Here is a 15,462-nt window from a genome sequence, read left to right on the forward strand (position 1 = left end):
TGTTATTAAGAATCCAGGTTCTTTCCATCCCTCTTCTCTGATGTTCTTAGCTTTTTCTCTCTATGCCTATTGCCACATGGTCTCAAGATAGCTGCCACAGCTCAAAGTATCACATCCTTATGCTGTGTTGCAAGCAGAAAGGGAAAGGCAGTGGCAAAAGTCTTATAAATTGTATCTTTTCCTTTTTCCCATAGAGAGGAATCTCCTCCCTCAAACTCTGCAGGGTTCTTCTTAAGTTTAATTGATCAGAACTGGTCCACTTGTCCCTCTCTTCCCCCAAACAAATGACTGATGAGCAATAAAACTACTAGGGTTGGACTATGGCATGGAAGGGATCCCTGCCCCCTAAGACAAAGGGTACTCTTGGCAAGGAAAAAGTGGGGATATGGCTATTGGATAATGAATACCCAGTTTTTGTTATCTGCCTTTTTAGCCACAAAACAATCTATAAGATCTTGTCTGTTGGTTTTGCTCAGTAAATATTTCTACAAGTGACATTTGTGATCTTGCTCCCAAGGCCACGGCAGAGATTTTCTCATCTATCCTTCCTCTTTCCTTCCATTCATCCATCCATCTGCCCACCTACTGATCTACCAAATATTAGAGGAATAGCTACTACATACTAGGTACGTATTAACTGCTTTGTGGGGCAGAGGACTAAGCCAGAGATGGATTCTGCTCTAAAAGGAACCCTGCTGTATTTTGGAAATTAAACACATACTTAAATAACTGTAACTCAAGGTAGAAAATAGGAATTGGCCTGGCAGTTCAGAAGTGGGAGAGCAAGAAAAGCTTTCTGAAATAAGATGGGATTTGAGCATTTTATATATTATTAACACCCATATTAAACATAATGGCCCATTCTGCAACTTTCTCATTGGAAAAAAAGTCCATGATTCTCTCAGGAGTTATTTTTGACAGCTTCTCTTGCCCCAGCTTCCTGTGGCCGCCAGGGACACACGTCTGGGTGAGTGGTCTCTGGTTAAGGACGGGGCGGTGATGGGGCAAGAGAGGGGTCTGGGTGTTCTTTCGCCTCACTTGGTAATGAGTGCGTCTAAACTTGTGGATGAATTGGGTGGCTGGTTTTGATGAGATTGCTATTGAAATTATGTTGCGATGACTCCAAGGGATGCATCCAAGGCAGGATCAGTACAGCAAAAACCTAGAGAAGAAACAGAAACCATCCGCCACATTCACAGGGATGAATGGTCATGGCACTGATGTGGTCTCTTCCTCCCACCCCCCCCACCTTGGAAGCAGATAGCCCTGTACCTGGCTACATTTCCAAGACATAATGACATAAATAGCTTCCAGGGGTATGTCTATAAATGGCCTACCTGCTAACCTAGACTTGAAGTCAGAAACCACTTAGGGCAGAAGGGCAACCTTGAGGCTTACAGGTCAAATCCAGCCTGTGGTCATATTTTGTTGGGTGCACATTGTGTTTTAAAAAATCATGAAATTTCCAAAAATAAAAAAAAACTCAGATTTTGGGCCTCCCCAAAAAATGGAAAGATGTATAAATTCTGGGTCCACATTTCCTCCATGGCAGTATTTGCCTAGATCTATGAAGTTGCAACTGCTTTAAACAGGGCAGGCCCTCTTCCTTCCGCCACAGTCCCTCCCCTTCTCCTTTGCCTTACGCTAGTTCTGCTGGATTTGCTTGTAGCCCCTGGTGGACAGTGAACACTTTGGAATTGGGTCTCCCTTAGTCAGAGATTTTAGTTCAACTTAGGCCACACAGAGCAGATATACTCTGCCCATGAAGAAATTACTGACTTTTCTGAACTTTCAAAGTCCTCAGAGAAAGCTCACCATTATCTTTAAAGGTTTTTATTGTTTTGTTTGTTTATTTTGTCTAAAGTAATGAATAACTTCATATTTGAATTGCTAATAGTCTTCCTTATAATGAGTTGACATTTCAGCTCGTTTTAGAAACAGAGGAAAACTATTTGGGCAGAGTTAATCTAGCTAAGTGTAAATTAATACACTTTTTCAGAGCTATGATATTTGTGATACATATGTATTACATATGTATATATAATATTCATACATATGTATATAATATCGATAGATTATATTTAATGTCAATATATAACATATACTATATATGTATATGTAATATATATTCATATATACTTTTCATATATATGTATATATAGTATTAATATATGTATACATATGAATGAACTCTCTCCACTGGGAGGCATTTTGGAAAGCAGTTAACTTTTCCAAAAGCTGTCATTAAACGATCTCAAGTGGCTTGAAAAAGTTAACCCACTTTCCAAGTACGCAATTAACTTCTTTGGGGCATTGCAAATCATAATCTTGGAAAATTTGGTTGAGTTATTGTGGTTGTTACTATTACTGTTAAATAGTAGGAGTGATGGAATTATGTAGTACCTTGGCACCACAGAGCTAAAAATTACATTTAAATATCAGTTTAATTTAACGTGAAACCATGTTTTGTCTAATCATCGCAGCTAATTGCCATCCTTTGGAAGCAGTTTCCACAACATTTTTATTAATCGTCTAGTAGCAAGTTAGGTGTTTGGATGTTTCTTTCATGAAGTATCATGCAGTGTGAATTTATGTGTGTCAAAAATATTTTTTAAATGTATTTACTAGCTGCTGTGTGTATAATGTATGAGCTACTGAAGATTAGAAACATCAGTGCAGTGAACATGTCTTTGAATCAAGTATGTCTAGAGAATGTTCATGAGGATAAGACGAAGGCTTCAGTAACACAGTCAATATACAAAACAATGAAAAAAGAGGGCTGGCTTGCCCGTTCTTTCTGTCAATTAGGAATCTCTATTCACAATCAATAAGTGTTCGATAAATAACCAGAGATCAAACAGTTTTGTAACAAACAATGTTTGCAGTAATCTCCCTCGGGCAATGCAAGAGGTGTGATGTCAGGGTAACACCAAAGAAAGATTAAATGCCTTAAATGTTCTCTTCCTTAAGCTCCTAAAACAAGAAATGATCAAAAAGTCAAAGTCAATGGAAAATAAAGCAATATTGAAATTGTTTATGTATAATGGCTAGACCAAGTGATGGGCTTGAAAATTAGGCCTGGTTTTCAGACTTGACTCTTCCACTTTTTAACGGTGGCACCTTAAGCGAGTTATTAGACATTTAGGATTCATTTGAAATTTCCCCTTTTCAAATGAAGACATATCTTCATGAGATGTTTAGCATATAGCATAGGGTTCTTGAGAAGTTGAAGTAAGGTGGTTTCTGTGTCGAGCTGGCATAGTGCTGGACACATTGGATATACTCAGTGTGCTGGTCAAGTGTTAATTCCCTCTCCTTTTATGTGAAGGAAAGTTTTATACACCTTGCATGTTAGACATTTTACAGAAATGGCCAATGTTATTGTACCAAGCTTATGAGAATGATCTGGCTGTTCTGTTCCTGCCTGGGTTTCTTGCCTCATCAGAAAATACCTATCTGACTACAAACACCTGGTCCTTCTTAACTATTGAGTATTTTACTGATGAGTTGGTGACGCTTGTTGCTGAGCTGGGGAAGGGTTTGGTAGGTTAGGAGCTGAGGCTTTAAGTTAAATGATTTAGACAGGAGTTTGTTTAGTGTGTGCATTTCAGGAAATATAATAGCATCCATCTGATTCCATATTCAAATCAACCTCTTCTGGAAAGCCAAGCAATTGAGATACTGGGAAATGAAGCAGGGCTTATTGAGCTGAGCTCTTAGGTTAAAACTGGTGCTTTGTTTACCACTTGGGTCATCTCCACACACAAAGTGGCCCATCAAGCTTCCCACCTAAGGCTAAGTCATGTGGTTGAGATAGGTAAGGTAGACCAGACGGCTGGGTGAGGGCATTGGCATTCAGACCCAGGAGATAGCAGAGCACCAGGCAAGGAAAGAAGTGATGTGGAAAGACATGCAGTCTGACTGCCACCTGTGGAAAGGATGGAGCGTTTAGAGGGCAGAGTCGGAGATCCCTGCAGGGAGAAGGTTGCTGGGAGGCCCTCCTCCCCTCACGCCTCACCTCCTCTCTAGGCATCTGGAGCCTCTTCCTTCTCCTCCTCCTCTGTGGGGATGCTGAACTCACCTGCAGCAGCTGGAGGGGAGGATCTCTGGCTCTGTGCCAACACTTCTAAGGAGGCAAAAGGAGACCAGGGAATGGAGTTTCAACAACGGGCTCCACGCGCCTCACATCCCTGCCCCTCCCCTCCTCCCCCATATCCTTGAACTTGCTCCTCCTTCCCACCCCACTGCTTGCACCTGTTGTGCAGGCCTAGGAAAGAAAAGAGGTGTGGGCTACACCACTTCTTAGTGTCTATTTTCAAGGTCGATTGTAGGGATCAATAATTGAACAGTGAGTTTTAAATATGAAGTGTCATATAAATGCTAAATAGACTTGTAATTGATGGGGACTCTAACGTTTCAGATACCATAAGGTGGGTTGGGAATGAATAGATAGAAAGGCTTATTCCATAAATATCATGACAAAGTAACACATTCATTTGTTCGACAAATATTTATCAAGTGCCTGACTGCCTCCTAGGAGCCAGACTTTATGGTAGGTGCCAGAGATACAGAGTGAACAACCACAGAAACAACAATAAACCTCCTCTCCACTCCTGCCCAAGGAACCCATATCCTGATGTAGAGAGATAGGTGATAAGCAAAGGAATAAGATGTATAGTATTACAAAATGCTGTTAGATGCCCTGGAGAAAAAATAAAGCAGAGAGGGGCATAAGGAGTGGGGAGGGGTGCGGTTTTAAGTGGGGTGGCCAAGGCCTCATTTGGGGATATAGTATTTTAACAATTAATTATTACCAAGGGGTTTAGATTTTCCAAATTAGTATTTATCTCAACCTAGAGTAAAGAATGACTTTTCTGATATGTAAATATCCTTTCTAGAAATGGCATTATGGTTGCAGATAGGGGTGTGTGTGTGTGTGTGTGTGGTGTGTGTATGTGTGTCATTTTTTGTAGCCCCAGAGTCAAGATTTCTGTTTTCACCAATACTTCCAGCTCTACTAAGCTCTAATCTATTTTTTTAAGTCTTTCCAGTCCTTTCAATCTTCCGCTTCCTATCTCTTTCTCTCAATATATCCCTTCTGTTCCCTAAGTTTAGTAGCATCTTCTGCCCAAAGTCACCCTGTATGTGTTCCTGGAAATTCAAATCTGAGGGCTCTTGAGAATTCAAGGATGAGGCCCAGGAGCTTCTGGGTGCGCATGGAAATGTGTAAAGCTGTGGTCAAGAGCCCAGGCCCTGTAGTTAGCACTGAGATCTTGGGCAAGCTATTGGATCTTTCTGGGCTTCAGTTCATCTTCTGCAGAGCAAAACTAATGATTCCTCATTCAGAGATCTGTGGCGTGAATTAAATCAGAGGACCTAAGGAACGTGTACGGCCTGTTGCCTGACCTACAGGTGTTAGGTGCTAACCTCCTGATTTTTCTTTATTCTAAGTTTTGGAAGGTAATTAGTATAGATTTTTACCTTAGAGCTAGAATGGATCATGGAAATCATCTGGTTTAATGGTTTCCAAATTATTATTATTTTAAAATCAATAGTAGGGACCCTTTTTTATTTTTCCCAAATGAAATCTGGTACAGAACCTCAGTACATAAGGAAGATAAATGGGATTAAGCCTGTTGAAATGAGAACAAGAAATTTGAATCCTGCTGGCTCAGTGTGTTCCCCTGGACCTCACCCTTCCCCTCTCTCCCCACAACAGCCTATAAGGCACTTCTGAGAGACTAGGGTTTCTTAGGTCTTTTAGACCAGCCAAAGCAATTTATCAGAGGGAGGCTGACTGTAATCTTCCCCCAAATGCCCTGCATCCTTAAATTCTCTCAATCAGTCAACCTTGCCTCTTCTCGAGAATAATCTGGGATGGGACCTGGCACTTTGGATTTCTCACCTACCTACTCCATCCTGTCCCCTTTTTGTATGCTATTGAATTTTTCCTTTCCAAGGTCACCAGGCTATCTCCTTGGCACACCCCATGGGTTTCTCATCCTGTTTACCTCTACATAGGATCTGCAACTGACCATCTCATCTTTTCTGAAACTTCATTACCCTGGGACTTCCATGATCCTTCAGTAAGGGCCTGAGACATCTCAACACTGCTTGCTGAATGACAGCTTTTCTTTATGTCACTGCCTTTCTCAGAAGCTCTCCATGGCTCCCTATTGCCTGTAGAATCAGTTACACACTCTGCAACCAATATTTAAGGCTTTTCATGATCAATCTGATATAAAGCTTCCCTTTTAACCTTAAATTTTAATGGCTTCCTTGAATTATTGCCTGAACCTGCTCTAGACCTCCCAGAATGTGTTTTGAAAGTTGAGAAAGTTACTTATAGTTGGGGAAGGAAAAAAAATAAGGGTGGGATTAGGGAAGATAAAAAAGAGAAAGGGCCCCCTCGTCTGGATGTGGTAAGATGGGTAAGATTTAAAGCAGTAGAAATGGCATCAAGAGCGTAACATGTTCCCTGCAGCGTGTTAAGGGTGAGTATGTGGTTTTGTCACCCCGACTAGGTAGGAGTGATTTGATCAGGGACTAATGTGTTATTCATCTTCAAAGCCCCCACAGTACCCAACTCGCAACTCTGCTCACCATAATCCTTCACAGACAAATGCACACAAAAAAGGAATGACCAACTGGATTAGAAGTCTAGTGAACTAAAAAAATTTGCACAAGTTAATATAGTCTGTTAATGAATAGATTAAACCCTTTGAAAAATGAAAACTAATATGGAAATGTGTTTTTATTATCTAATTCCCTAGTGTGCTTTTTGTTTTATAAATGATGCAATTATGTTATTACAATGTATTTACGTTCATGAATAATTTTTGTCAGAGGAAAGCCAGTGTCCTGTTGGAACTGTTTGTATACCTAGACTTTTTATCATGGCTTTTCCAAAGGGAGCTCCATCAGGGTTGGTTTTTTTTTTTTTTTTGCCAACTAATGCTGCATCACAAAGCATGCCAAAATTTGGTGGCTTGAGACAACCACTATTTATTACTTCTCTTAAGTCTTTGGATTATCTCTGTAGTTCTGCTGGTCTAAGGCAGGCTCAGATGTTCTCAGCTGGGCTCACTCTTATGGTTGGGACAGCTGGTGGGTCAGCTGGGGGCTGGCAAGTCGGAGGATCACCTTGACTCTGCTCTAAGTGGTCGCAGGCTAGCCCAAGCTTGTTCTCTTGGTGAAGGCAGATGAAAAAGAGAGTGAGTAGAAGTGTGCAAGGGCCACTAGGCTCAGATCACACACCCACACTGTTATTTCCATTAAATCGTGCCTAGAGCAAGAGACAAGGCAGCCTAGCCTCATAAAATAGGGAGGCAGACTCCTCTTCTCAGTGGGAGAAGCTGCAGAGTCATATGGTAAAGGGTGTGGATCCAGGGAGCAGGGAGGACTGGGGACATCCGTCTTTGCAATCAGTCTGCCACAGAAGATCTACATGCTTCGTCAGTTTTTCTTGAGATTAAGGAGACAAGGGAAGTTGCACATTACTCTTAACTTGAGAGACCACGAGCTTCTTTTTGCCTTCTTGATACTCAAGCTGCTACTGGAAGGTATTCAGAGTATTACTACTCAATCTGCCCCTGAAGCTGATTTAATTCTTTAAAGGCTAATTCTATATTCTGTCCTTTTCATGCCCTCTTCGTTTCTTATCTTCTAACACGGGAAGTGATGGGTCAGTTGATTTGTTGCCTTTGTGTCTATAATGAGTAGAGAAAATAAAAGATGTTGGGAAGTTCCTAGGAGGCAGGTAGGTGGAGAAATGCAAAGAGCTCTCTTTGGTTTGCCTCTTTCTTGGCTTGTTTTTTCAAAGGCAAAAATCTAGAAGAAAGTAGAGTGAGGTCTCGGGGGACAGTTTTGGGTTTGGGAAGGATCTAACTAGGTGTGTGGAGGCATCTGTGGGGCGGGGAGTGAGTAGAAGTGCTGATCTGGAGTATTGGAAGGCATGAGAGAGAAGGCGCAGATCAATAGCTGTTTCTCAAGTGCGGAGCATCATTTGTGTCAGGCTGCTGAAATGAGTTAGTGCTTCGTAGTTAATGGCTGTGAGCACATTCCTTTATCGCGGCGCTCTCCAAAACGTTTGCCATCAACAATTCTAAAAGGCTGTGAGTGACTCACAGCCAATGTGAGTAATGCACTAGAGCTTCACGAGCTGGGGCCTCTTCTCTTCTGAAAATCTTCCCCTTGGACATCACATCTCGGTATTTACATCTCTGGCTTGGCTGCCTCTCAGATCATCTGGTCCTCTTGCCATCTTGTTTGGACATTACTCTTTTCCAAGTTGCCCTTCTTTCACTGGGGCTCTCCTGGTTCCCCTACTCAGTCCTTTCTTAAGCCCAGAGGAAACATCATACCCTTGGCATTCAAAGTGTGGTCCACGGACCCAGAGCATAGATAGCCCCAGGAAGCTATGATTCAGCCCAGCTGAATCAGAGTCTTCACCTGAACAGAGCCCCAGGGGATCTGTGGGCACAGCAGAGTTTGAGAAACACTGCACTATTCCACAGACATTGATTTTTCACCCCTGCTTTGTCTGTTTCCTCACTGCTAACCTCTCCAAGGCTCTTTTCTCCTTTACCTTGGCTCAGAGAATGCCCATCAACTTTTTACTAAACTCTCTATGAATGATTCCAAAGTGTGATGAGTGTCACTGCCATGGATTGACATAAACGTCCATTGAAAGATTTTTTTCCCCCCAAGGTTGCTTATTTGTTTTGATCATTGGAAACTGGTGGTGGCTGTAGGGTCTCTTCCCTTTGTAAACTGGTATGAGCCACAGAGTCATCTGAAAACTAGACATTTACAAAATCAACGGACACACTATCGTACTCTTCCCGTAATCTAATGTTAATCAAGGCTTCCTGCTGAGAGAGTGGGCACTGCATGTGATCAGAGGCCTATTAGAGTATGACCCAATTTAAATAGCTGCTACTTGAGTGAACTGCATCCATTCATTGAGTCTTTTCCATGAACCACGTGTCAAACCCTGAGCCAAGCGTTACATATTCATGTTATGATTTCATCAGCCCGTCAGCCCAGTGGTGTATGAGCCCCACTTTACAGATAGGAAAGTGAGTCTCAGGGAAGGGAAGGAATTGCCCAAAGTTACACAGCTGGTGAACTGCAAGATTTGAAAGAGGCTGCATTCTTCAGTTCTGTATGATTTCTCCGGCTGGAAATTCCTTCGGTTCTAAAAAGCTTTTTTTCCTTGGAGTTTACTCGGCATATATTTTTGAGAAGAGGCGTTACACTAAGCTAATTCTTGATCTTCTTCCACACTTGGGCTCATGTCTTTTGAGTACCACATCCCTACTCTGTCCTCGTTGTCTGTTTTGAATGCTGCCTCCAGCATGACATCCATTCCGATACCTTCCGACTAGAATGCAACCCTCTCTTCTTTGAAGGGTGTGGCCTGTGGTCCTCTGGAAGCTCTCCTTACTCGTGGAATTACCTGGCACTTTCTCTAACAAGGACGTTCCATCCTCCGCTCCCCTCTGTCCACTTTGCCCTGCCTGGCACATCACAAATGACACATATTTGTTCAGTGAATTGGACCTGAGCTGATTTCTCTCTGACAGGGACCTTGGGAGTGTCAGGACTCCGGGCAGAGGAAAGGTTGTTAACAGAGGAAAATTTCTCTACACAGACTATTTCACACTTTTTGCCAAGGGCCAGCCTAGACTTCTCTTAAAATCCAGTCCACAAAGAACCGAAGCTGAGGGGATGATGAACTTGGCCTCCTAGGAAGAGGGGGGCCCACACCACTGCTTTTGGTCCTTAAAAATGTCAACGAGAAGGAAAGCAGAAAACATTTAAAACTTCCTCTTGGAAAGCTATTCTGCCTTTGATTTTTCAGAATGTCTTCAAGTGATCTGGGTCTATTTTTAATACCCGTGAGACATGATGTTGTAAGGAGAGCTAAATATAGGGGCCACGTCCCCCTTTCTTTTATTCATTGGCCTTAATCTTCCTAGGAGGAGAAGGAAATGCACATGAGATTTCACCACAGAGTTGTGACGTTTGCCCTGATGGGCCTCGCTGAAAGGAAATTCATAAATACTGTGTCGGAAATAAAGATAATGAATGGATTCTTTTTGGAGAAAATGTTAAGTGGGAGTTTATTTATGTTCAGCCTCCCCTGTTGGCTGAAGACGGCGAGAGAGTCCCTCTTGTTTTCCTCAGGGTCCTTTGGGGACAGCAGTCAGCCGGTGTTACTGGAGCAGACTTCAGCATCCTACCATCAGGATCCAGAAATCCGAAAGAGCAGGACCCTCAGCCCAAAATAACACATGGCATCAGCACAGCGGCTATAATTCCGGTTTATTATTTGCTTACGAGCCTTCTTCTCCTTTTTTTTTTTTTTTTTTTAAGAAGGCATTAAGTGCATGTTAAAAGCAAACAACTTTGTGTGCATCCATTGGACCAGAAGGAGAAGCTAGGGCGTCCTGCTGCAGCCGTAAGCCCGAGGGTCTGTGCTCTCTGTCTTCTGTATTCTTTCGTGCCTGTGTGTTTCCCACACACCTTCAGGATCCCTCATTTCCATCTGTTTTGGGTGGATCCCTGTATTTTCAGCATCTGGGGATGTGGCTTGGAAAAGTCCCTGGGGTGAGTCTTCAGTCCAGTGCAGCGCATCACTGCTGATAGTGGTTGAGGAGGGAGGTGGACAAAGAAGGGAAGGCCGTTGGGAGGGTGGCTCACAGGATGGGCTCTGGAATCACCCGCTCAGTCCTGGCTCCCCTCTGGTAAAGCCATGAGAACTTTAGAAAATTATTCAACTTTTTCATGCTTCTGTTTCCTCATCCATAAAAGAGAGATAACGATGGTATCTTAACAGAATTGTTTTAAAGATGCATGCGCCTGGCACGTGGTGAACACTCGACATCCTTTAGCTTCTAAGTCTGCTGTTGTCACAGAGGGTGGGACCAGTGAACTTCTAGAGCAGTGACATGATCCAAACCCCTGGTTTGATATGTTTACCATCTACAGGATGGTCTTGGCTTAATTTGGTTTCTAAATCTGTTCATGGTCCCCATTCCAAGTGTTGTTTTAGGTAGAGTGGCAGCCTTAATTTCAGATGGCAAGTTGTGTATACAATAAGCGTTGTATCTGCACTTCATGTGGGCTGCTTCTTGAGGTCTTCCACTTTCTGCCTCTTCTCTGTTCCTCAGTAAGTAAGAGCAGCCCATGCCTCTGCCTGAGAGATGGAGCTACAGCTGGAAACACTGGATGATTTCTTCCAGTAAGGTAGGAATCAAAAGGTGTTGAATAGCCCTCTTTCTGCCCAAGCCCAAGAAATACAGTCCCCATTTACTCCTTAAATCTTCCAGAGGAAGCTGCATTTTTAAATCTCTTTTCTTGGGTGTGCTCCTGTCCTTCGGTCTTTAAGAAAGGCAGCTCTCCAAAGGAGCACCTTTTGTTAAATGCCGTTCGAAAAACTTAATGTCTCTGCCGATCTCTGGTTGGTCAGCCTTGGGACCTTTGGGGGAACCCCTCAGGGCTATTAGGTCAGAAGAACCCTTGCCCCCAGATTTCTCTGTTTATACAAATCGTTGACTGGAATCTAGCTGAGGAGAGTTTGTGTGGGCATTAGTGTCTTGTAGGCATCCATGGATATTTGGATTTGAAAATAAATCTAAAAAGAAAAAAGAATTCATAGGTCAGAGTGCCGTGAAGTCTCGTTGGTGCTGTGGTCTTTATTCCCGTAGAAACATTTCAGAAACTATTTTATTTAAAAGCACTACCACCAAAACCCTGCAGCCTAGATTATATACTGAGGTTTGGGGCAGAGTCTCCATGTTGTCCTTCTTCAAGGACACTGCAACAGGAGTGGAACTCCTGGCGTTGAGCTATGTCGGCGCGGGGGGTTGGGATGGATGGGTCCGTGGGGTTGCGCCACCATCCTCCCTCCCCCATACCGCAGATACTACTGCTGCTGAGATGATCTGCTTACCTGGCTGCTTCCCTCACAGGACGAGGAGGGCATGGATGTGTGTTCTTCACCTCTCATCACTGGTACCCAGCACCATTCCTAGCACATATTAGGCATTTAGTTCATGCTTTTTGAATCCACGAGCTCTAAAATGATTAAAAAAAAATGCGGCTTCACGTCTGTTTACTTACGAAGGAAGACACTTAACTTGATTTCTGTTACAGGACTGGATTTATCTCTGATGCCAGTTTAGGACTAAGAAAAACATTTGGATTTGAATTCTGACATTTGGTCTGCCTATACATGTTTGATTTATTTGATAGCTCTAATAGGCACATTTACACTCTAAAATGAATTAAATAAATTGTAGAATTTGTCTTCTTACCCCTACCCCATAAACCCTGAGAGTGTTCATCAAATGGGTGCTCAGTTTCATGGTTGCTAGGTTAATGCATGGTCTGCATCTGCAAATTGGAGTTTACTTGTTGTAGAACCTTAAACAATTATGGCTGTTCAGACAGAAGCTAGAAAGTATGAATTTAGCCCTTATTTTGTAGCTCCTGTCATAACGCTTTTCTGAAAAAAAAAAAAAAAAAAAAAAAAAGAACAGTGTCATGAGCAGGCCTCCCTCTAAATTATATTGTTTTTTGTGGTTTTAAGCCAGGTCCTTGATGTTACTTTAACTTGGTTTTCATGTTTTAATTTATTTTAGTTGGTAAAGATTATTCATCACTCATTTAATTCCAAGGTTATCTATTGATTCTCTTCTCCTCATTTGGTATTTTCTGACATTTTGTGGCACTCAATTATTGATTTATACAAAATCAGTCATCTAAATGTTCAGAGAAGTCGTCATTCACTTGTCATCAGCTGTTTTTCTGAACTAGTAAGTGGACTAGTCATGTATGTTGAGGTTGCTGGGTGATTTAAGGGTGGGGGTCCTGCCTGTCATACCTGCTGGATCATGTTTAGAAAAATCCTTACATCATGTTGGAAGTGTGATCACTGAGAAGATTCTCCAGAGGTAGCACCAAGCAGTTGCTTAGTGGGGGGCTCAATTCTTCCTCGTAACATTCATCAGTCATTCTGTTCCTAAGCCACTCTAAACCTACACTCTAAGCTAAGAAAAATAAAATAAAATAAAATAAAATAAAATAAAATAAAATAAAATAAAATAAAGCTTGCTATGCAAATAGACCTTCAAGGTAAGTCTTTCTAGCCCATCGTTCCTCAAATTTAATGACAGCCTTGATAAGATGCAAATGGATTTTGTAGATCTGGAATGGGGCCTGAGATTCTGCATTTCTAACAAGCTTCTAGGTGATGCTGGTCAGTACACTTTGAGTAACAAGTACTTAGCCCACCTACCAACCACATTCCCATTCTAATTCCCTCCTATTTGGAAATTCTTGAACTGTATCTGAGGTTCCCCTGACATAAGGATGTTAGTATTGGGGGTAAATGAAGATGGAAGAAATGCATCCTCGCTCCTGTCTCCACCAACGTACGTTTTATAACAGCAATGAAAACCTAGATGCATGTTACAAATATATAAACCAATTGGATAGCTTTTAATAATCTTCAAAGAATCTGGTGGTTGGTAAAGTCAATTTTCATGAGTCTTCGAATTTATATTTATTTGTGCCTGAGGGGTCTCTGGAAATCTCTCCTCTCCTCTGTTCTAAGCCTTTCTCCTCCTCTGAGGTGACTTTGGCCCCCATTGTGATTCCTTGCCTGGTCAAAAAGAGTCTTAATACTCTCTAAGCTGAACTGAAAAATAACTTGTGACAAAGTGTTAGAAGATAAAGCTTTAGGCTACCTTTCCTAAGAGTATTTGCAATTTCATAGACAGTGACAGAAAAGTTTTTAAAACCAAAAGATATGACTGGTGGAATTTTAGCCCCATGGCAATCTACTGGGGGTTGAGGAGGAAGTGGGAACAATATTTCCAGTCTACCATATAGTCTATTTCTCATTCATTCATCCTACTCATAAGATCTACCTTCCCACTCTACTCATTAGTCCATTGGTTATTACTTCTGAGGGCTTATAATTTTCAGATAGTCTTTTAAAGTAATCTCTTTTAAGAAAGTATTTCATAATTCATCTCTGTTGTGTGTAACTTTTGCTAAGGCAACACTCTGTGTCTCTCGGTCTCTCAATATCCAAGATCTCAGAGTCAGGAACAGTATATAAACATACTGGAAGGGGAAATATTATTTTTATATTAAATTGGGAAGGATGATGTATGGAATGTCTTTACCTGGTCGGACTTAGATTTGATTCTTCTCAAATCAGCGACAGATTCATATGTAGAGAAAAATTGTGGTTCTCATCTGTATGTTGTTTTTTATTACATTATTTTGCTTCAGGCTCAAACATATCAAAGTAACTCAGACACTGTGGATGAAATCATCTGATTTCCATCAATATATGTCTGCTAAATCCTTTCGATTATAGGCAGTGGGTATTATCACACAGTTATAGGAAGACATGGTAATGCCATGCAGTAATTAATTGGCCTCTGTGTGGCTCAGATTTATACAATGTTTAATGTTCACAGTTACAGCCAGGCTGTTTCTTACTTAAGTGATATAAGTAGATTTAGGTATTGAAATGGATTCTGTTTCTTGGTTTGAATATTTGAGTCAATTGGTTTCTATCTCTGTTCATTAGGAGCAAGTTAAGAGAAAGTCCTTTCTGGTTTACCATTTTATTTTCTTTTTTAAATCATGGAAGCCTTCTTATTGCATACAATTGAAAATGGTTGTTGACTGATTAATCATATAAACTGATTAAGTTGGGGGATCATAAATCATGTACATACCCAAAAATTTGACTTTTGCTTAAAATCCATAAATACACATTTATCCACTAGTATATTGCTGTGGGGCCAAGGCCTTTTCTCTAGGTTAGCAGTCCACAGAGTGGAGTTCTGGGGGCTTTTTTGTTTGTTTGTTTGTTTAAGTTATATCCCTAGAGGAACCTCTGTAAATTCCAGTTTCAATTTCTTCAAAGTGAATTAAGAGTTTTAAGGCAGTGACCAGTCACCTGAGTAGCGTATCTGTGTAGATTTTTATAATCCCTGCCCCCACAACAGCAAAATTTTTAAAGCGATTTTTCTTTCCAAAGCATTTGACTAGTTTCATGAAAGCAGCAACTGCCTTTCCATTGAAACTCATATTTTATAGATATACTATTTAATTAAATTATGTAATTGCATTAATGGGCACCACTGGTATAAACAGGATTGGGAACAAACACAAGTGAATCTTGGTAAGCATACAGTTCAGCTACATGGGAGCCAAAGTACATAGATGTACAAGAAAATATTCTCCTAGCTACAGTGTTCTATTGGCCACAGTTCTGTGGGCATCACTGTAGTTTGGTTTAGATATTTTACAAAGGGAATGGTAAGCATTAATTATTCCAGTGAAACAGTGGAATGGAAACCAACATTCTATTTTTTTCCTTTCCAAAATAAGACTACGTTGCCAGAGTTCATCTTTTTCAGATTTCTCACT

This window comes from Camelus bactrianus, chromosome 2 (genome assembly GCF_048773025.1).
Source record: "Camelus bactrianus isolate YW-2024 breed Bactrian camel chromosome 2, ASM4877302v1, whole genome shotgun sequence".
Taxonomy (NCBI): Eukaryota; Metazoa; Chordata; class Mammalia; order Artiodactyla; family Camelidae; genus Camelus; species Camelus bactrianus.